Source organism: Argopecten irradians, unplaced genomic scaffold, assembly GCF_041381155.1.
Source record: "Argopecten irradians isolate NY unplaced genomic scaffold, Ai_NY scaffold_0221, whole genome shotgun sequence".
NCBI lineage: Eukaryota > Metazoa > Mollusca > Bivalvia > Pectinida > Pectinidae > Argopecten > Argopecten irradians.
In genome coordinates this window covers 1-24,069 of record NW_027187688.1, presented here as the reverse complement: position 1 = coordinate 24,069, position 24,069 = coordinate 1, and the positions used below count along the sequence as shown (strand labels likewise).

Here is a 24,069-nt window from a genome sequence, read left to right as displayed (position 1 = left end):
ACATCGCGAGACATTTTACCTAATTACTGAGAAACAATTTCCATCTCTATTTCAGTACGTAAAACAGCATGTTGATTACGGGTCATTTGAGAGGCAGCAACTTTTAGAAGAAGGTAATTTTTCAAACAAAATACAAAGGCATATATAAAATTTCGACAACTTATACCAACGGTTATTCTTATATTAAATAGCACTTAGTGGCATACAGGTTGTTTTATGATGAAAGTTTAATGGCTTACTTTTTTTCGATTTAAAATCCAATTGGGGATCGCTCGAGAAAAAATATGCTAGATTCTGAAAAAACGTAAGACTCTTAAAATAAGTGGACACACGTTTTCTAACATTAGTAGATATGTCATTATTATCTCTGTTGTTTCTATTGTTACGACCAAGTATTGTTTAGTTTCAGCTCTAGATGTTGTAGTGGAAAATCCGTTGGACAATGGCCAACAAGATGAAGGTAAGATATTTACATAAACTATAAGACTTACTGAAAACTGATCACAGTAAGAGTAAGAAAACAGTGCAAAACGATAAGGAAAAACAACACAAAATGACATTGATAATATCTGACCAATGACATACCTGAACAACGTGAACATCCAGACTGCATATAGGTTCAAAGTTCAAATACAATGTTTTGGTGTTGCTATCATTTTAATTCCAAGTACTGAACACAACTAGGATCCATATCGCATAGTACATACAACCCATTCTTTTTAACAAAAATGGGTGATGTAAAAAGTTGCCGGTTTGCCAACGATTTCATGGAGTTTCTTTTCACAAGCAAAGAACAATTTAATCATGTTTTAATTTCTTTTTCAAAATTGATAACTTTTACTATATACGTGAGCAAGATGTTATATTATTTTTTAAAATGCTTATAAGACTATATCTTATTACCCGCTGCTAGATATTTCGATCGTCTTATAATGAAATGCCCATTTAATTTTATCCAATATCAAAGTTTACATTTCAGAAATGAGGTCAATTGACGTCAGTTATGTTTTTGCCATGAAGTTGGTTTACATTATCCCTTCACACGCGTACGTTATTTCTCACGTAATACATTGCTTTGTTAATAAATCAAGAGGATGATGTTAATACTTGTGTAGAAGCATAAAAAAGAAATATCAGGAACAAAATACCCAAGGTGTATATTTAATTTGTCTTTCTATTGATAAATACCCAGATGAGACGATTCTTAAAACTAAATATGGAGATGAGAGCAATTCGGTTGGGCCAGGCCTAGAGTGGGAATCACTCTTATATGAGACTGTCCCAAAAACTAAATATAGAGATGACAGCAGCTCGGTTGGGCCAGGCCTAGATTGGGAATCAATCCTTTGTAACTAGTATGTACACGTAAGTATATTACTAACTTTCAAAGACATGCATTATATTTCTTACATTTTACTTCCCTGCTTCAATATGCCATTTATCTAATCACTGGAAGGTCCATAGAAAAATTATTGTCCGTCATTTTTTTTTATCCACGTGAATTGACGGAAATCATTTGTATTGACAGCAGTTACAGGATAAATAGTCATTTTTATCTTGTTTATGCCTCCACAAAACAAATTGTAAATGATTAAAACAATTTGTGTTGAGATATGGTGTGTTGATCAACGAAACTCGAATTTACGTTAGGATGGCGAAAGAGATATTATTTATAATACACAATACTATACATATATTGGAAATCGTTCAAAGCTCCTACTATTAATCCATTAGTCTACTTAAGCTGTAATAAAATATTACTTCGAATTCACAGCCGATCGAATATTTGTATTTAATTTTTAACGAATTAAGAAATCATTACAATATATTTTGAATTTATTAATAGGAATAGATGTGATGCTAGGAACGACCGACACAATTGATGGAACCAAGTTGAACTCAATCAGGTTGTGGGAGGAGCGAGAGAGAGAATACTGACCACAAAAGCTTACGGATTGTCAGGAGAAAAAACAAATATATCTATATATGGCAAATGCTTGTTGATGGCATAACAAGTAAATAAAATAACAAGTAAACAAAATATTGATATATATATATAATATTTAGCACTATAGAGCTGGTTACTATCGCGGGTATGATATTTTCGCGGATTTCACCTGACAGTGCCAAAATAGCTGAGATTTGATACGCGAAATGTTGCGCAAATGTCGACAAATATGCAGCCAGGAAATCAAATTGCGAAAATTAAAAAGCATAAACATCCTTGTTTACTTACACTCGCGTTTGATCCGGACAGATAGCCGATTTTATGGAACTGATAAAATGAAATATACGATTAATATTGTTAGATTTATATTAAAACCGCAGAACTGAGCAAATCACAAATTGGGAAAGCATACTATTATTTTATTGACGCCTTTATAAGGGGGTATTGTGTAAAAAATAAACCGTATCCATCCGATAACTTTTGTGTTCTTAAAACGCCAAAAATGCCCTTCAGATTTGGGATAACACTTGGGAAAATATTGATGTTGAGAAATGTATTGCCTCTGATTGGCTGAAATTAAGACAATGTCATTTTAAAGTGAAAATTGGTGTCGATTGGATATACGATGTGATGAATCAAATGTCATTACGTGAAAATTGGTATCTACTAGATATAAGTGAAAATCATACAAATGTCTTATGAGGTATTAAGATTAAAGTAGAAACAGTAAGTTTTGAAATACTATGTTGCCATGATATACCTCATTAGTCAAACTTAATATTGTAGCCTTTTTATATTTTTAATTAGTGATATAAAATAGTTTTTGATTAGTGTTTAATCTACACGAGAGGAAATCATAATCTTATTTTGAATTTGACTTGTTAATGAAAAAAAACTCTATTTGAATTCTGATACAAAAAGAAAAAAAACTATTTCAAGTGATTTTTTATAATTATACCGATATCAATATACAAATATATTTTTGCCTGTAGACATTTATACACTCTGAATTGGAATGTCTATGCCTTTATGCTTTTAATATGTACATTGTAAGTAGATATCCCATTACTTGTAGTTCAAGTTGGTCTTATTTATCACATTAACAATTCAAAAGCGTGACAGTAATGGTGTTATGGTTACTGACCATTTTAGAGTTAATAATGCATTTTAGTCATATAATCTGTATGGTATCCAATTCCTTCGCCCATGCAATATATATTTTTTGAATATTTCACGTGACCAACGGATTTGAGGACATCATAACAACATGTCTTAAAGTGTTCATTTGTTATGCAACTCACCAAGGCTCTCAAAAATCTTTCCATAAAATTCCATAATTAGTAATCTCATTTTTATATCATACATCTTTATACAATATGTTATTATATATAATACAGTATATACCATATAATGATATTAAAATGTTCTTTTTAATGTTCTGTTTAACATGTTCATCTTAAGTTATTATCACTTTGTTCACACTACGTTTATGTACAACATATCCATTATCAGGTTGTGACAATCATGTTTATCTTAGTGTTGTAATTTTGTTTTTTATTTTTTTTATAATGAGCATCCTATAAACACCTAATACCTTAAGAATAGTTTAGTACTATTTTTATATTAAACATATATAAATTGTGTGTATTTGAAATAAAACGAAAAAAGTGCAGTTAAGAGTTATTTTCGTTTATTGTAAACGATGGTTTACAACAATATATGTACAGTTACATACAAAGCATCTACACTAATAATAAACAATGCATGTTGAAATCGACAGGTTTACTCACAGTAGTACAACAGTGTGTATCGTTCAAGAGATGTATAGAAAGAGCGCGCTTCGCGTGGCGCCACGTTACCGCGTCCGCACACATCGGTGACGTCATCAAATCTGCGGTTCACAACATTTTCAATTATTCATTCAATTAAATGCTTTTTTGTTCATAAAAATTAAATGGGTTATAGTATTTCTAAATTTAGTTCTTATGAAAATGGCCCCCGCCTTTTTTCCTAACCTGAAGTTTTTTTCATGGGTTATCTTTGAAGTCTAATAATGCACTATGTAAAATATATTTATTCCATAATGAATTTGTTATTTGATTAAATTTACTTGTAGATTTACGTGATATAGAATATTGTTATCAATGAATTCACAAGGTCATAAAATCATACAAAATATCTAGTAGCTTAAATGTGGAAATGCTAAACATTATGCAGATTACTTGCATCATTTTCAACAATATTACCTCTCTTACAATTTATAAGTTTATTGTCTGAATCGTATCATATTTCACCGCTGGTTGACAGTTACGCTTTATACATCTCAAAATGTCTAAAATCCTCTAAATTCCCCAACATTCACACAACCCAGAAAAAGAACAAACGCTGTACGTATAAGAACAATGCATAAAGTTGACATCAAATTCGTCCACAACCCGTTAGAATGAACTATTATAATTACGCTGAAAAGTATAACATAAATCGTACTTTAAAGATTGACTCCCAGCATATATGGACACATTATTCAAATACTGAATACAACACACTTTAAAGTAATAATGACAAATAATGCCGTCACTACACATGCCCTCGTACTTATCTTATTACGGAATTCAATAATGTTATGCGAATCGCTCGCTATTTCAAGTAATGAAATCTCAGACTTAAATACTGAATACAATAAACTTTAATTTTTTTATGACCAAATAATGACGTCACCACTCAAGTAATTGCGCTTATTTTATTATGGACTCCAATGGTACATTGTGCTAACAACTCGCTATCAAAAGCATTTAGAGCCTAGACTTTACACTGGGTAGAAGGTTGAAATATGATAGTATGATTAGTATGTACCACGACAGACCGTGCTATAAAATTAAGTTTATGTTGTGACACCATTTGATATAGGACTTATAACCAAGTCATGCTAAATGTGTGTGATAATGGTCAAATATTGAACTCAGGTTGATAATGTGTACATTATATTCAAAAGAAAAGTCGTTTCACGGTTGATTGATTGATATGGTGTAAAGCCGTCTTATTCACTAAATATTCCTTTCCGTTACAAAAGCATTGGTTTTCTCAACTGGTACTCAACAACTTTGACGGAAAACAACGTTTTTACAATTTCAGTCGTAGGCTTATTCGATTACTAGTTTCAAAGCGCACAATGAAGGGTCGAATGTGTTTTATTTTGGGACGGATATCGTGGTTCATCGAAGGCTACAATGAAGCCAATCTGATTGAAAGAACTTTGGCCTCAATCCGTTCGATAGACTAAGGATCTGTATTTCAATCATATTGAAATAAAATTAAACTTTCATTTGTGGACAAAGACTTTATTTATTCATTATCTTTCTGACTCAATTGAACAGTGTATCAGAAAAGTCAGGTTATTATTTTGGAATGATGTTCTTCACAATGATACGATGAAGCATCAGATTGAAACAGGATTTCCGAGAAGTCAGGTGTCGGATTAGAAGGTTTCCCTATAATATAATATAATACTTGGTAAGTGTGATGCTGACGCATTTATGATATTTGACCTACTGCATCCAGCAATTTTTATCATATGTTACACGATTTATCAATAAAACAGTGATCAAATATTGAACATAGTGCAAGCATAAGTGATACACTGTCTGAATATGTTATGTAATCCACCATGTTACAAATGTCAGTAAGCGTGGTAAAAAAAGACGTGCGGAATATATCTAGGTAGACTGCCCCTTCTGGTTTCCTCTCAAGGATTTCGTTCTTTTTTTTGATATTTTAATTTTAGGTATATCCTGATCAGAAAAACGCATACATTGTGGACGCGTCGCAAGATACATATGTACTGGTGATACTACGTAATACATAATTCGTGATTTAGTATTAACCGTGACGCATTTAACCATGTTTTAAAATATGAAGTATTTTATACCAAACGAACCGGAATGATTCACAGATTTCAAATATGTAACCATCTGACAGATATAAAGATACATTTAGGACCAATTCGTAGATATTTGTCAACATAACGTCATTTTCTCGCTGTCCCATGTTACATAACGCTTTCACAAATAAGTAAGAAAATCACGGTACTCTCGTATTTTTTTTCACTTAAAACGGTTAAAATTCGTCCATCATAAGTACGGTATATACGTATTTTGTAGATAACGGCATTTTGGAATTTGAGAATATTTTTTTTCAGTTGCAAAAATATCGAATAGAAAAAGAGAAAAAGTGTCCCCTCTTGTGTCAAGATGTAGAACCGCGTTGTTTAGCTACGCTGAAATGTATTAATAAGACGATATAAGTGGACAATAAACAATCATTACAAAGTACATGTTCTAAAGAACTATCTGAGGTAGAAATCATATGCAGAGAATAAAACGCTATCTTAATTACATTGATTTTGCCGTGTCCAAAGCAAATATCCCAAATGCGAATATGACCTACCTTTATCAACGACATAACGTTTATGACGTACTTATACCTAAAACGCGTTGTCTGGTGTTGTTAGCTCTATAAGCATATAAAAGTACATTTTGTGTTGTTGATTTTATATGTATCATGACCCATGTCAGTTGCAAATTGCAAAAGATATATCCATTGCAGCATGTTACATAGAAATGTCCCATGTTCACTTTTACGTCATATGTAAAAACGTGTTTCATCATGACGTCGCCGTTTATCCAACCATAAAACAACATTCACTCCTGCAATCATATACTGAAAACGTTTCCGTATGATAATACACTAAGTATCAATTAGTGAGTCATTCGAAGGACTAATCGAACAGTAATTATAACAATTAAACTTGTAAACCCCCTCCGCCCCTGATACCCGATACCGACACTATTATCAAGCAAATCTTTATTTGCAAATGTCATAGACGTTGGACTGCTAGCATGTTTTACGATAATTAATGAAGAAAGCTAAAGGCTTGCACTAAAGGTGCGAACCCCAACTTCTCCCTACCACATTCCATATTATCAGTGTTGTGGGCATTTCGATTTCAGTGTTGTAGTCATGATATTACTTGTTTAATTTATGCTATTGTTTATTTTTCTTGGAAACATATTTTTATCTGCATGTTCCAGACATCTTCGTAATAAAATTTTAATCCCAAGCCGTGACGGAATCTGACGGGAACATTTTAGTTATAAACTTAATTTTAATTCAAGTATGCAAGCTATAAACACCGAAAAATATATTACATGCATAGGCTTCCGTATCTAATTTGTGTGTATGTGTAAATGTATTCCCATTTCATGAATTCATAGACGACAAGATAACTATACATTGAAAAGCTCGCGAGATGTTACGAGAGAAGTTTCAACAAATGGGGACAACGATAAGTATGTGACATTTCACGATAACCTCTTCAAATGAATACTGGTATCGGGAGGTGAAATTGTTAAGTATGTGCATTTACATGAAATATTAATGTACATGTAGTAAATGTAGCCTAGTATTAAAAATTATGCATATATTAATTGCACATTGACTTTTTTGGTTTTAAGTCATTTTGGTCTGGATCCCGGCCGGATACCGATATGTCTGGCCGGGGTGTCTGGCTGGTTGACGAGGCTTTCAGGCATAATCGGGTGATGTACGAAAAGTTTTAACTATAAGTAAAATCTCTCCGGTATCCAGTAGATTTTCATAATATCGTCCGATGTTCGGCCAGGAATCGAGCGGCAATTGCACCGCCCACGTTCGGCCGGGCCTGGTACAACTATTCCGTTTATTGTCCGGGAAATGCGGGCGATAAATGACGGATCGCAAGCTGTCAATCAAAACGCACGTGATCTTTGTAATTTGTATTGTGTGTGCTACGATGTTTGCTCGGACATTGAAGATAGAAACACGTGCGTTTGTGAGTACGAGGCGTGGCTAGCGTATTACACCTGGCGATCGGTCATTCGTACGATGTTCGGTGAATATGCCGGTTATCGCCGGCATCATATGATAATCGGCCGGTTAGCATTATATATTCGGTTGCATATTCACTGTCTCACCGGTCCCTAAAAAGTTTCTTTCGAAAACAAACGCCGCACGATTACCGTACGGCCTCCTTGTTATGTAAATGATGTGTGACAATTTTTGTGTTGTCCGATGTCGGAAAAAAAGGCAAAACCACCGGTGTACTCCCGATTACCCTCTATCCCATGATACCGTTGCATAAGCGACATATTTCGGAGACTTTTATCAATTTCTGAAATTATGAATATGTTTTAGATATAGGCTGGGTTTAATATTGCGCATTTGACGATAGGTTGCTAACATTTAGTCTATAAGAAAATCCATAGAACTCCAAACTTATATTGTAATGTTAAGTAAAAGAAATAGTGGTCGTCAGCGGCCACGGTACATGTACACGTACCTTAAAACTGTCAGGGTTGTTGTTATTTCATTTAATTAACATCATTATTATAATATATAATTTGGCAGCGCACAAAGAATATAAGGTGGAAAACTAAAAACATCAGAAGTAAAAACATCGAACTATGGTCACTACAGGGTATTTGTACATGTAATTTTCCAACGCAGGTTTCCAATTCATGACCCAGAGATGGACGGTTAGTGATACTATGCTGGGTCATCTTTATCACTCTATTATTACACCGACCGCCAACCAATCCCCTACCCAAATCAGTAATCGTTGGTCTCTAATTGTGTCGTCACTGCCAGGAAGCATGTGGCTAACAACTTGAGCGTTCCACGAATCATATATGTCTAAATCACCTATATTTTATGTTGATACATGTATGTATTATATTGTCCAGTACAACATTTGACCGTTTACGATGCTATCTGTAGTGTCCTTTTGCCGTGGTAGTAGAATTAAGGAACATTTTGATCAAAAATTTTAGTCGGGCATATTTTGTTAAATATCCATGTAGTGAGTTCAATTTAGTCTTTATCGATCTGTATTTATCATGGTACTCTATTTTATTTACAGTAAATACTACTGTACTGATGCCAAATAACATATATCGTAATACTACCTTTTTCATTAAAACCTTACGTTAACTAATTATAAACGGTCGGTGTGCTACACTGTGATCCATACACTTTTTAGAGTCGGTCATACCCGGCTTTCAATACTGTATTGAATTTGACACATGATATCGTAGTATGCGTGCGACTGAGACAGTCTATTTGTGTTTGTGTAAATTTCGTCATGCTATCCAATACAACATAAAGAGGGAACTACTGGAAATACATCTGTTTAATACAAGGAAATGGATTAACATATACAAACGTTCAAGTGGGGTAAGCCAACAATATTTTTAGTTTAATTCTAAAGACGACAATTACTTACATCATTGAATTACACGTCATACTGTAAATCGTCGAGGTTTTAGTCCCACATGTTAATGGATAATACACATACAAATGTAGATGAGTGACCTTGTAAGAATAATTTCGCTTGCTAGTGATCGGGTAGGTTATATTACATTTTTTTATAAGTTTACATATATGTATATATGTGATTTAAGATATTTAAATGTTTCATAATTTATAAAAATTGACAATTTCGACTATTAAATCGGAACTGATGTTTGCGGGTTAGCATATTCTGTATGTCCGTGTAGGTGTGCGTGATAAAGTATCTAATTACTTCTGTCATAGTCTCTCATTGTTGTCTAGAACACATTTTAATGCTAATTAAAAGTGTTTATGTTTCATCATTAGGGTTCAGTAAAATATAAATGAAGGCTATACTTCATTCGTCCATTTATACAATATTATTTTATGGAGTTTCATTATAGGAATATACATTTATAATTCATGGAATGTTGTGTATTACGTCACCGATTCCGGGCTAAATCATAAATAGACAATGACATCATGCTACTGTCCATTCGGTACGAAAAATATAACCAAGTAGATGGATAAGAGAAAGTTTAAAAGATTTGCAGTCGATGTAATGTAAGAGGTTTTTTTCAAATTTTTTCTGTCTGATTATGGAATCCCTTCTAATTACATTGTCTCTTATGAGTTATGGGGGTTAAATAGGGTGATAATTTTCTGTTTTGTCCAGTTTTGTTGGAATCAAATGATATTCCCCCATAACTCACAAGGGACTCTTTCATATCATGATGTCCCAACCCTCGAGTATCTGTATACAAAAATAATGCTTATCAGCCATAGCCACCAGAGCGTCCAAATTGACACTCCTCCTTTGTAAGCTGGCAAACTGTAAATTACATTCTATGTTTTTGTAACCGATATACAGGGAAGTAGTAAATACTAGTAGTCAATTTACTTATTTTAGGCTTAAATGCACACCACCCAGTTGAGTCATACCGACCTCTTCACCTTAAATAACATGTTAACATATAATAACTGTTCAGGTGACGACTACTGTACTTTATGTATGGTTGAGGGAGACTACTGAGACCTTAACCGTGCAATATGATATTGTGAACAACCATGTTGGTGATATGAGGTAAAGAAATAATAGGTTTTTACTTTTGTTCAGCAGATAATTATTTCCATTGTTTGCCTTATAAACACCATACCGCGATTGAGTCATGTAATACACATAACTAACAACACTTGGCAACACTAAGTAAAGTCTTACATCTTATATTTTGTTCTGTTTATTTATATATTAAAGTATGTTTGTATGTTAAAATTTGTTAATATTTCATATTTTATGTAAAAGTGTTAGATTGTTTGAATATGAATGTTAAGAAGAAACTAAAATATCTGAGAGTAAAGGTATATTATGTGTACTTGTATGTAGTTGTGCCATGGTGTCTAACTACTGGTAATACATTATTGTTTAGATCACATTAGATTTCTACTTTAAGGTTGATATATATATCTATAGTTACAGTTTGCACTGACATGGACTCAATAACCATGCTTTATAATATTATCATTATTAGTGTATAATGATAGTACAACACGTGCGGCGATTCTATTGTTACGGGAAAAGTCGCTGGCGTAGCAAAGTGGGGCACGACCCCACTTTTGGTGGGAACATTTGAATGACTCTATTCCGATAAGCTGTTCAATCGAATTAGTTGACGATGACGGAGAGAAAAAAAATATGGGCATTTTAATAAAAAAAAGTAATATAAAGGACAATTTTAATATATTATGCGCTTTTATGGTTATTGATTAATATTTGTTGAACAAATTATGTTCAGGAACATCTTGTTTAATCTTATTAATGAAAAATTTCCATACTACTGTGAATTTGTAATTTAAAGTCATCTAGAACTAATGATGGCTTGTTTTAATCCCTACAATAAAGTATACAGTATAACACGGGTCGTATTTCAAGTAACGGAAGTTTCATGGTATTCACTGCTGTTGTGTATTGCTTGCAATACAGAGATGATATGCCTTGTTTCTTTATGAATAATAATTATATTTTTTGAGTGAGGTAAAACTTTTGATATTCCTCACGGGTAGGAGGCTATGTTATACACACAACACAAGGTGTATTATATATATTTCATTTTATGTCTCTGATCTAGATCAAAACTAAGCTAACTGACACCAGTTCCGTTAGTTCAATTAGCCGCGATTTCCTCTCTTAATATTTTTGTTCAACATATTGGGTAAACATTTCGATTAAAAAGGATAAAATAACAAATTTCAGACAATTGAAAAATTTATAGTAATATCATATTTATTTTTTGATAAGTCTTAAAACGGTATTTGGCCAAAACGATATTTTCACTGTAAATGCCGTGTTCTTGTCAATTGAGTGTTAATTTCACTCGGATTTATAATACATAAAACCTTATATTCCACTCTGAAAATGTAATAAATGAGACATAAAGTAGCAATTATGTATATTATCTAGGTTCCTTTCATGTATCACATTCATTTGCAGGTGACACGTGATCGAATGTTAGTGACTACAAACTATTAAATTCAGCAGAAATACAGCGAACACACGATGGCTGACGACGCTGAAGAAGTATGTCTGCTGTTAATTCAAATAGTTCTCTTCTTAGATGTTAATAAAGAATACACAATACGCTTTAACATGATATCATAATATGACGATCTACACATTTCGAATGTTTGTTTATACAATGAAACTAAAATATAAGTTATCTAGTATTCTCTATTATTTCTCCAAAACGTCTCTAGTTGGGCTGATTCAATATTAGCAATGTCTTTTTACGTGTAAGGGTTTTGTCCACCGAGCAAACGCACTTCATAGTTCATAAAATGATATGTGGATATTAAAATACTCACTGTACCCCGATTGTATTACACAAATAACGCCTCGCGACATCTCGTTAAGTATGGGGTGACTATTTGGTAGAATAACCATTTCTATCTATAGAAAGAGTTGAGCAAAGAGGTTTTTTTTTTCTATTTTCATTTACAACGGACAAAATGACATTGGGTGATGATGACAATTAGGATAAAGCAACAACATCTATATGTATTTTCTCATACAATGCTATCGTCTCTTCGATAGTCGCGATAAATTGTTGGAATTTCTTGTAAACTATCTTTATGTCCATGAATATGTTCGTTTTGATAATTTTCTTAGATATTAAAAAATTCTCATTTATATTCGGCAGTAAGCAAGATATTTTACTCGATGAAGAGAGATGATCAGTCAATCTTAATTACCAATATATCATTTTTTTTGTAAATAATTTATGTAATTTATATTTAATGTATAATTGATAATCGTATAATGTGTAAATCTGTGTAAAGAGGAAATAAAGAATGTCTGTCTGTATGTCTGTTCCGAATGTTTGGTAATACAATGGAAATTATAATAAATTGACATTGGATGCTGATGGCAATTAGAATATAAATTAAAATAAACATTATGTTTTTTTTAATATTATGATGGCTTGTATATGCATTGTGATCATCATCTGTATCAATGGAAAGTAATAATAAATGAAATTAACGGGGTTTTTTATTTGATAAAAAGTATTGCTCACATTAGGTTGTCTTTATTGATTGTATATTGGATATATAAAATATTGATTGATTTATCCTGTCCAATATCGACACTATGATAAAGCCATCAAACTATAACCATTTATTTCAAGGACAAAGTACGCATCAAAATGAAATCATTTGGAGATTGATGAGGCTGTTCAGGGGAAACCAAATAAGGACACGAGTGAATTCAAATCCTACTCGGTGAGTATTTTCAATTCATCATGAAACGTAATAATTAATGTCATAAATCTTTAGTTTTGCAATGTTGTTATGAGGAGTAATTCCGAACTCCCGAAAGAAAGAAAAAAAATAATTCAACCGAAGTAAGAGTGCGTTAATAATTTACCACTCAACTTGAAATTATGCATATTTCTTCAGGGGATACTAAATTTATGTGATTAAACATCACAAAAAAAACTTCCCATTGCTGATACAAATCACAAATTTAACTCAAACCCATTGCTGGGAAAAAGTACGCATAAAAAAGAAATCATTGGAGGTTGATGAGGCTGTTCAGGGGAAACCAAATATCGACACGAGTCAATCCAAATGGCTTTCGGTGAGTATGTTTAATTCGTCATGAAACGTAATAATTAATGTCATAAATCTTCAGTTCTGCAATGTTGCTATGAGGAGTAATTCAGAACTCCGGAAAAAAAAAGAAAAAAAATAATAATTCAACCGAAGTAAGAGTGTGTTAATAAGTTTCCACTTAACTTGAAATTATGCTTAATGTGATTAAACAAAAAAAGATAAATGATTTTAAAATTACTATTCCTGGTGTACTTTGCCTAACTGATGTATTGTCATTGCAACAATTAAATCTAGGGAAGAAGCAATCGTTGTACATAGGGCTGATACTAGATTCGGCATAGTCCATAGGAAACCATACAGGCTGAGGGTGAATTTTTTAATACATTTTATCCACACACCCGAATGAATTTTATATCTTACTTACAAACGTTTTCCAAATATTTTAACGAAGACGAGATTTTTGCAGGCGAAAACACGAAAATTAAAGGCGCTTATTAGCGTGCATCAAATTCGTTTTTTCGTGTTTTTCGTCTTTTCGACTCGAAATCTCGAGATATAGAAATGGTTAATTATCGTCTTTTCGGGAGAAAAAAACGAGTTAACAAGTCTCTATGAAATCAAAAGTTCTCTAAGTCGGTGAGTTGCTTTATACATTTTATTCATCCGAATAAATTATATGATTGTGATACTTCCCATAGTTATCCCAATTAGTATACGTCAATTAATTCACAACACTAAATTAAAATAGTGCAAGACAATGTGACAAAATGATAATCAACAGAAGGAAGAATGTGTGAAAAACGATCTTTAAACATGGTATAATTCAACATAAAATATAACAAAATAAGATGTAACTGATACATATCACACTTTCAAATTGTCGTTATTATTATGAAACATTCATGAGAACAATTTTATCCCAGCACGACATATACGGCTTAAACCCTAATCCAGCATACCAATCCAGCAAGCCAAACGTGATGGATTACATCCCTGCTCCGGTAAGCTCGTTTCATATACTGATATTAATCTGCAAAATAATTAGATATTGAGAAAGGAAACCAAATTGAAAAAAAAATTTCCATGAAGAAGCTTGTAAAAGTTATTAAATGTATAAAAGGATTTCGGCCATCTTGTTTTTCAATATGGCAACATCCTGAATTGTTCATAAATAAAAACTATTTACTGGCGTTGATTTTATAGTCTTCAACTTCGAACGTATACTTTTGTGTTTGTTGTGTTGTTCCGTCCGTCAGATCGTCCTTCTGTTATTATTGTTATTCTGAAACATTCATGAGGATAATTTTATCCCAGGACTATGACACCGGCTTATACTCTATACCAGCATACAAGATAAAGGTGAGTTATGCTTATATCCATCTTAATTGAATGGAATGTGTTACTTATCTCCATTATCCCAATAATCAAATCCTCTCTTTGTGACGTGTTGGTTGATTTGTACTGACGTTAAAAGTGGGGTGTAAATATCAAATGAGAAGGTGATGATTGCCACATCTGTTCGGTAAGTTCGTTTCATATACTGATGTTAATCTGCAAAATAAATTAAATATTGAGAAAGGAAACCAAATTGGAAAAAAAATCATGAAGAATCTTGTAAAAGTTATTAAATGTATAAAAGGATTTCGGCCATCTTGTTTTTCAATATGCTTTTGCAACGTCCTGAATGGACCCAACCCGAACTCCGTCCTTTTTATTTATTGACCAATGAAAATAATTCACCCCTTCACCCCGGTCCTGTCGGCACGCCCCCCCCCCCCCCCCCCCCCCCCCGCCATTAGGTCGGACAAATACGGCGCTTGACCGACCTGCCTTGGACATTACATTTACGACCGTTTCTGATACTATAACGGTGAAAGGATGCACATGTGGTCTATGAAACTTTGACATTCGGTATCCGGAGCGTGTGAGAGATGTAAGAGCAACATTTATCGATGTTGAGGTGGATTCGCACTTGTAACAAACTCCACGATAATCTGGATGTTGACAAAATCGACAAACACGTATTGTTCAAAGGTACGTTTTCGTAAGTTTTTTTAAAAATTATTTTTAAATATTTCAAAGCTAGAATAAGAATAGTGATATAGCTTATTTAGATATATGTACGAAACGATCTAAACGTAGTGAATCAATGCAAAACGTGACCAGTCGGTGAACGAGCAGACGACAGGTAGCTTGATCAGTGAGTAGGCGTACTACTGTACGGAAGCCTTCATGCAGATCAATCAACAGTGACACTAGTGGCCTACGTGTGATTTCGATTTCAAGCAGGTATAGAGAAGTTATGGTTGAGGGCAATAATTAATGCACATGTAACTTGAAATAGACTTCAGCAATCAATGATCACATGGCACATTTAAGTTTACTTCCCCGTGAAAATGTATTTAGTTTAAGGGGGAGGGGGGTTTGGCTGTTATGCGGGTAATAATCAATATTGAAACACGTTTTGAGAATAACTGTAGGAAAAATTAACAACAAGGATTTTACAAGAGTATCTTTCAGCAGAAACGTACTTGCTATCACGTCTCTTAGCTAACCTGTCAAAAGTCATAACAGCAACATTCACTAAAGGCTACATGACGGTACTTGACACAGGGACATGTAAATTCAGACAACACACAGCGCATGTATTTTATATTTATATAGGGGTTTTAGGTATATAAGATGACCTGACCCCGATTTCACGAAACATTGACCCAGTCACAAAAAGAGAGAAACTTAGGTTTTGACTGAAGTCTGCATTTTTGTTTCTTAATTTAGGATTACAAATTAAAAATGGGTCTATATACAACTAGGAGAATATACCGTACATCTTCTATACATGTAAGCGTGAGTTTGGACCAAATATTTTGTGATTTTTTTTTTATTATTATTATTTTATACTATACACCGATACTCCAATTCGGGGTCGCTGTTACAAAGATCTCACGACATGTGGGATAAGGTTTTTAAGTATGCATATTTATTGACTCCATCAATTTAAAGTAATATCAATTATTGTAATACATTTTGTTTCATATCAGCATTTCCATGGCGGGCATGGTCTTAATAGCAGAAACACAAAAGGTTCACACCCTGTGCGTCAACCACCTAAGAGGAAAAAAATCATTTTCCACCCTCAGTAAACAGGAAATGTAAATTGATTACAATGCATTACAATATATCAGTTATTATGTGTACAGGCTAATAACATTCACATCAGTGAGAGTTGTACCTCCATTGTAGTATTTGTACATGTCCGAGTTATTGAAGATGTCCCAATATATTCCACAATCCCTTCGTCTCTTGGTCACAAGTTCGAATCCCATGAGGGGCAGTTGTGAGGTACTTTTTTCCGGGTACTCCAGCTTTCATCCACCAACAAACCTGGCACGGCCACAAATTACACTATAAATATACTTGTATTATTACTTGAAATCAAGATTTGAAGGGCTAAAGTGTCTGTAGAGGTCTTACAATTATACATGTATGTAATAATTTAATATGTCAAATGATTTAACGAGTTTATCAAATTTCATATTAAGTACTGTAGCCGCAAGTGTATGGATGTATAGAAAACAAATCAATTTCGTTTCTATACAGGAGTAACGTGACGCTACCCAAATTGGAACACTTTTTTAGGATAATTGTAAAAATTTTCTTACTTGTGCTTGAATCCAGATTTTTTTCTTAATATTCCACAAATAGATGCCTTTATTTTAAATTTCATGATATGTTTACTTGTCAGCAGTGCATATGTTTATAAAGTTTTGAGATAAAATTATATATGAGAGTCTGAAATTAAAGAATGTCAAGGCTCAAATGAAGCGACCCCATCCCACCTTCCTTTGGAGAGGCTGAGACTGTTAACGAATAAATATCAATGTTTGAAAAAGAAATGAAAACAAGGGTTTACAGGATAATTTTATGTTAATAAGTCTTTTAAATTATTTAAACTAATTATTTGTATTGACCAAACAGACTTTCAAGGCTTTAATATAAACTAACCAATGCAAAATGTTATATAATATATGCTGAGGACAAATAAAACTTCATATACAATGTCTTGATTTTCAAAAGGTCTATATGAGAGATTAGTGTCAAGAAGCATTGTTTGAGTTTATTGAATTATTTATATATATATATATATGATATGTCTCTTCATTTGATTTCAGGGGTTGTTCCGATGGCAGTTTTGTAATTTGGCAATTAAAAGAACATCCAACATAGACAGGACAAATCTTCTTTGACACTGTATGCAGATACCAAACATTACAGAGAAATTCTTCCAGCTCTTCAGTTCAAACTGACAAGCAATGACATCACTTTAATGTTCATGAACTTGAGACAAATGAGGAACAGTTCAGATACTACACTGGATTTACAACACAACAGTATGATTATATTGTGAACTTTTTTGTACCAGATGTTGCAGAATATCCTATCAACTTGCCTACCAATAGACAGAAAGAAGTTATGTCACTGTCTGTTGAAAATCAACTGTTATTACATGTAGTTATATTGAAAGTCCGTCACGACTTTGATTATGTGAATCTTGGTTACAAATTTGGCATTAGAAACCAAACTGCAAGTGTATTGTTCCCAAACTGGATGGATTACTTGTATTTATGATGTGGAGAAGTTTCTATCTGGCCATCAAGAGATGTTATATATGTAGACGGGGTATGTAATTGATAACAACGTGGGTCTTCCAGTCTACGCTTTATTGGATCAAAATATACAAAAACAACACAGGCGTCCCATAGATAGTATACAAAAACCAATGTCCTTGCGGACGGACCCGGACAAGCTTTAAATGTATACAGCACAACCGGACTTGTGGGAGGCCGGAGTGAGAATGAATATTCGCGGGAATCTTTAGCTAAATTAAGAGAAAGTGAACGGTGGGATGATGGGAAATGCACGTGGTAAGTCAGGGTCCGTCTGTCAACTGTCACTCAAACACTTACATGTACATACACACATATCAACACCTGTACATGACAGGTGTGACCTCATGCGCGACGACTCACGAATACCTACTCACAGAGCACACACATGCATACATGACGTACAAGTATGTTTCACCTGTCTACATATATGAACACATGCCCAAAGTTTATCAGCTGGAGTTTCCAACCACATTTGCTGTATTTGATTGCACAGAAATAAAGATTTCTAAATCAACATCATTGTCTGCGTATTCCAAACCCACTAGGATTATAAGTCTACAAACACATTGAACTTAAGAGTCTTGTGGCATGTGCTCCAAGAGGTTCAATTATTTTTATACCTGTGTTATTTGATGGATTTATGTCTACCAAGGAAATATTCGAGCAGTCAGGGTGTCGGGAAATGATGAAAAAAGATTGTTATGGAGAGATACCTACATGATAGGGATGACATCCACTACTGCAGGACATGCCCTTAAATCACCCTTAAATTGAGCACTTAATTTTCTCTTCATTTTTTCTTAAATTTGTCATTAATTTTGTCTTATAATTTCTGCTCTTAATATGGATACATCAAGGGTCCTTAAATTCGGATCAACTAGACTTATTCTTTAAAAGTTAAGGACACTTAAATTGGAGGTTTTTAATTTAAGAAATTTAAGAATCACAATATGTACTTAAAAAGAAAAAATAAGGACACTTAATTTTGCAATTTTTAGATAAATTTTAAGTGCTCTTAAATAGTTTCACACTTAAAAATAAGGATGTGAAAAAAGTAAGGACACTTAGACTACACTTAAACTATACAATATTAATGGTTCTTAAAATCTTATTTGAAAATTACATGTATATTGAGAGCAATTTGAGGACAAGAACTCCCCAACTTAGTCCACTCAAAATATCCAAAAGACGTTTCTTTCAATGGTCATATAATTTTAAGTAAGGGTTCTTAAAACATTTTGCACTCTTTTTAAGAGCACTCAAAATAACCCAATGCATTTCTTTTTGTATAGTCACTTAATTTATTTAAGAAAGGGTACTTAAAATTTCATTTGATGTACATATATTGTAATTCCTAAAAATAAATCTGATATATATATATATATGCTGCCAGTGGCAAAAAAAAGCTTCACTTAATTCCGGTGGAATTTTCCTTGGGAATTTCAGTGGTATATTCAGTAAAATTCCCGTGGAACAGTGAAAACAGTAAAATTTGGCAGAATTTCACTGGTTAAGTGATATTTCCAATATGATTCAAGTGGTAAATATCTATGGAATTTTCTATCAATCCAATGGAAGTTCTCTTGGAATCCTGATACTCAATTCAATATTTGTTGAAACACATAGTGATGGCAATAGGTATAATCCATATATATTGATGTATAACAACAGAATCGTTTTACATTTTACTGTGTTCATTATGTTTTAATACTACTACAGATACGTGCTAAGAAAATCTTTTATCAGAGATATGCAGCAATTGATTTCACAATACATTCCAAGTAAATTAGTATTTGTCTGAAATAAACCTATAGTTATAAAGCATGATAGCTTATATGGGCAATATAACTCAATAACAATTGACAAATACACAAACCTATAAAAAAATTATATGCATTATAGGAACACAATATCAGTGTGCAACAATTTCATGTTGATAAAGAATTGCAGACAATCAAAACTTACTGAAAGTGTTCATCTGTACTTACAGACATTCAGGAATAAGATAATCCTTTCACTAATTGGCCAAAACTTCCATTTTAAGAAGAGAGATGTTTCTCCTTCCACACTCCAACAGACACAGCAGCCATTTTTGATGGTGACTGTTTTGGCGGGAAACATATAGAAGTCATGTGACTCGATCATGTTGTCATGTGACAAGTCATGTGACTTCAAACTTATAAGCAGGAAGATAGGAAATGATATTAGGACTTTTAGAAGTTTTAATCAGAAAATACAACTTGTAAAATAACCTTGGATGTATAAATCTTCAACTTTCAAAACAAATTAATGATACATGGTCAGTGATTAAGCAATGTGATCAAATCTAGATCGTGACCATTGCCAACCATGGTCATTTTCATTTCTCACCATGGTTAGAATTACAACCATGGTTTCACTTCCCGACCATGGTTGTAATTCTAATGATGTTCATGAGTATCCTTTCAATTGGTTCCATAGAATTAAATAAGGATTCTGTAAATAAAGCCTCTGAAGAATTTTGAACAAGGATATCGCGATGATCAATCCACATTCATTAATTGATAGATTTAAGTACTCTTAAAAATGAAATTATATATATCCCAATACATCATGTATTTTAAGTGTCATTAAAAAAAAGTGAGGACGATTTTTAAGAAATTAAGTGCGGTTTAATTGTATTTCAAGACAAAATTAAGGATTTTGTCCTGCAGTAGTGATCATGACCGACAAAGGATTTAACATTCATCCGGAGGTAGAGGAGTGTAATCTCAAGTTTTATCTATCATTTCTGGAATTCATTAAACAATTTTGGTATAATTTTGTTCATTTTATGTACAGGTAACAATTGATATTAAAAGTAAATGTAGAAAAGTCATAACAATGATAACATGCCATTTTCCCTGCTGTAAGAAGACATGTAATGAAAATAAATTTGCCGGTCTGAGGTTACAGTCATATGCTCATGATGCTTTTACTTAAAAGCATATTTTATGAAAATAGTTTCAAAATTACAACACAGTATAAACTGTATACATGTTGACATAATACTGTAACTTCTGTAATTTCTTTACATTCTAAACAGAGAATTCTTTAAACTGATGTTGTACATCTGTAAATGTATCAGTAAATTTGTATCTGTAAATCTGACATTTTATATTCTTTATTGCAGGATTTCAAGAAAAGTTTAAGGCTGCAAAATAAAGCTATTTATGGTGTATTATTAGAGTTGGTTTCATTGTTTTTATCTGATCATGAGATGTATGAGCACTGTCGCTAAGACTACATTGTAAGACTGCAGTTGCTATCAGAACTTGTGCTTGAGACAAGCTCAAGAATTTACGAGAGAAATAACATAGGAGCTAATAAAAGCAGCTGTGACCCGAGTTAGTTATACATATGTATCACGAGGTAACTCCTGTGACTCAACTGACGAGTACTACGTCAAGAGTAAACCACGGTTATAAAATCCGATTTTTTCATTTCCTACCTAGAAAGCACTACATATATTGAATAATGTGGTCCAGGTATGAATTTGATGTTCTATTATGATCATTTTGATACCTCATTTGTCTGCTTCGGTTGAAAAATGTTAATGCTATGACTATCTTTAATTGTTAGTGAAATTCGAGATGGCGGCCATCTTGATGACGTCATAACCGGAGCTCATACAATGTTAACATTGTTTTTTTTGTTGGTGTTGTTTTTACTAATTGATGAAAGGTCAAATAACTGATTAGAAATAATAGTTTGCTGTTGGCAAACATTTTTGCTGCGTTAAGCCCAATATGGAAAAATTGCTTAAAAATTACCATTTTGAGCTTAAAATCCGATTTTTTCATTTCCTGCGTAGAAATAACTACATATATTGGATTATATGGTCCTGATATGTATTTGTTGTTCTATTGTGGTCATTTTGATGCCTCATTTGTCTTCTTCGGTTGAAAAATATCAATGTTATGACTATTTTTCAATCTTTAGTGAAATTCGAGATGGCGGCCATCTTAATGACGTCAAAACCGGAAGTTCATCCCAGTTTATACAATGTTACCTCTCGATTTCGTTATCAGTGGGTCATAAGGGTTCAGAAAAAACATTAGTTCGTTAAGTTTTGGGGGGGGGGGGGGTGCACGTACCCCCCCTAGATCCCGGCCTATTAAACATTTGAAGATAATGAGTTTGATTTTAATGATCGCAACATGACATTGGTTATTTTTGTTTCAGGACAGTTTATCAACTGAAGAAGACATCAGACAAACAAGTAAAAGTACATATTGTTAATATTATATATATATTAATCATTACGATCCTCATTTTTTTCTCATTATTTTTATGTATTTCTTGTTGTTTTTTAAAGAATATATTCTTATTATGATGAGGTTATGAGGGTTTGATGACAATGGAGCACGTGTAAATTATGTAACCCTGGCGAAGGCACCATTATCATTATACCCTCGTAACCTCACCAAATAAATATCTATTCCTTAAATTTACAGTTTTTCACGCAAAGGAATATTATTTATCCTCGCGTCAGTTGCATATTTGTTTGAAATCTCCATAGGTTTTTCTCCTGAACAACTGGTTGTAATCGAGTCATTCATATATTTCCACCAAAAGTGAAGTAATGACCCCACTTTTCCCACCGCATTGTGGCATTGACAACAAAAGAAAAAAGGTCCCCGTCTCTTATAATCTTAATCGTCGCCATGTCAAAAAAACTTTAATTTTTAGAAACATTACTTAATGTTTCACGAACTGATTTCAGATTTTTGTTATATCGAGTTACCTCCAAAACATATAATTGCAAAAATCAGTTTTATATTTTAACAATGATCCAATGTCTTTAGAAACATTACTTAATGTTTCACGAACTGATTTCAGATTTTTGTTATATCGAGTTACCTCCCCTTGATCGAATGTTAACAGAATCGACGCATATGTTCTACTATCATTATACACTGATATTGACAATAAAAAAGCATGGTTATTGAGTCCATGACAGTGCAAACTGTAAATATATCATATTATTACCGTAATTCGTGTGATATTGACATATTTTCATGATTGTTTACCATTTATGTTGCAGAACAATTTATAGATACAGTTGTTGAGGAAAACAACATGGAAGCGTTCATGTCGTTAGAAGACACTTTTGTCAAAGCATATCCACATGATAAATTGTCATCGAGACTGTTACTTACAGTGGCTGCAAATGGAACAGCAGAAATGGTAGACCGTATGAAGAGGTGGACAAGGATCGACTGGGATAGACAATTTGTTGTCCCTATAAACGAATACGTGATTCATTGTTTTTTTTTTAAATACCAGGATAGCAGCAAACTCAGCAACACTGCTATACTTTGCAACAATTTTGAAAAGAAAAGAGATTGTAAAAGCTTTATTAAAACTGGCTGGATAAGATAATATTCGACTATGTCTCATAGAACTGCGAATCCGCGATGAAATTGAACAAGTCTACATGTTGGAACTAGCTGATCGGCTCAGACGCAAACATGCTGAATTGCAACCAACCGTCATCCCAGGTCATCAACAAGACGATGAAAGTACACGTTTGCGTGTTTTTTCATTGTATACTCTGCGTCCGTCACCAAGGCTGATGACTATGACTTCAATGGTCTGGGACGTGTAAAACTACGGAACCCATTTGTAATAAAGAGAACAAAGACAAAAGCATCAGATAGTGAAATGGATTTGACTTCAATCGAAGACGCAGCAGAAAAGAATAAAAAAAGCGATCCAAACACATGGAGAACGTCTCTGGGCCGAAACATAGCAATTTGAATATCATTACCGGAAGAAAATTGAAAGTAAAAAGAAATCAATCTGATATCGAAGAAGCGTGCGTTGTCCTATATTGCAAAGTACTAAGGGAGTTATTCCATTGGAGAAGATAACTTTCCAAAGAGACTTTGGGACAAAATATGGTCCTATTTCTGTAGTTGTTCGAGAGGGATTTTTTCGATTTAGGTGGGTATTCAACTG

The 24,069-nt window shown here is 33.2% G+C and overlaps 3 long non-coding RNA genes and 1 pseudogene across 3 annotated transcripts; all 4 read left to right on the top strand.

The window, feature by feature from the left end:
• On the top strand, positions 1-1,360 carry LOC138312136 (uncharacterized). Its single transcript, XR_011206868.1, has 3 exons — positions 1-113; positions 404-460; positions 1,193-1,360. It is a non-coding gene; the product is annotated as an uncharacterized lncRNA (long non-coding RNA).
• A 7,717-nt stretch (positions 1,361-9,077) lies between these two features.
• LOC138312137 (uncharacterized) lies at positions 9,078-13,088 on the top strand. Its single transcript, XR_011206869.1, has 3 exons — positions 9,078-9,214; positions 11,799-11,885; positions 12,991-13,088. It is a non-coding gene; the product is annotated as an uncharacterized lncRNA (long non-coding RNA).
• Positions 13,089-13,348: 260 nt separating this feature from the next.
• On the top strand, positions 13,349-15,071 carry LOC138312138 (uncharacterized). The gene is made up of 3 exons (XR_011206870.1): positions 13,349-13,442; positions 14,341-14,418; positions 14,732-15,071. It is a non-coding gene; the product is annotated as an uncharacterized lncRNA (long non-coding RNA).
• Positions 15,072-20,788: 5,717 nt separating this feature from the next.
• LOC138312141 (uncharacterized) lies at positions 20,789-24,064 on the top strand (annotated as a pseudogene).
• The last annotated feature ends 5 nt before the right edge of the window (positions 24,065-24,069 follow it).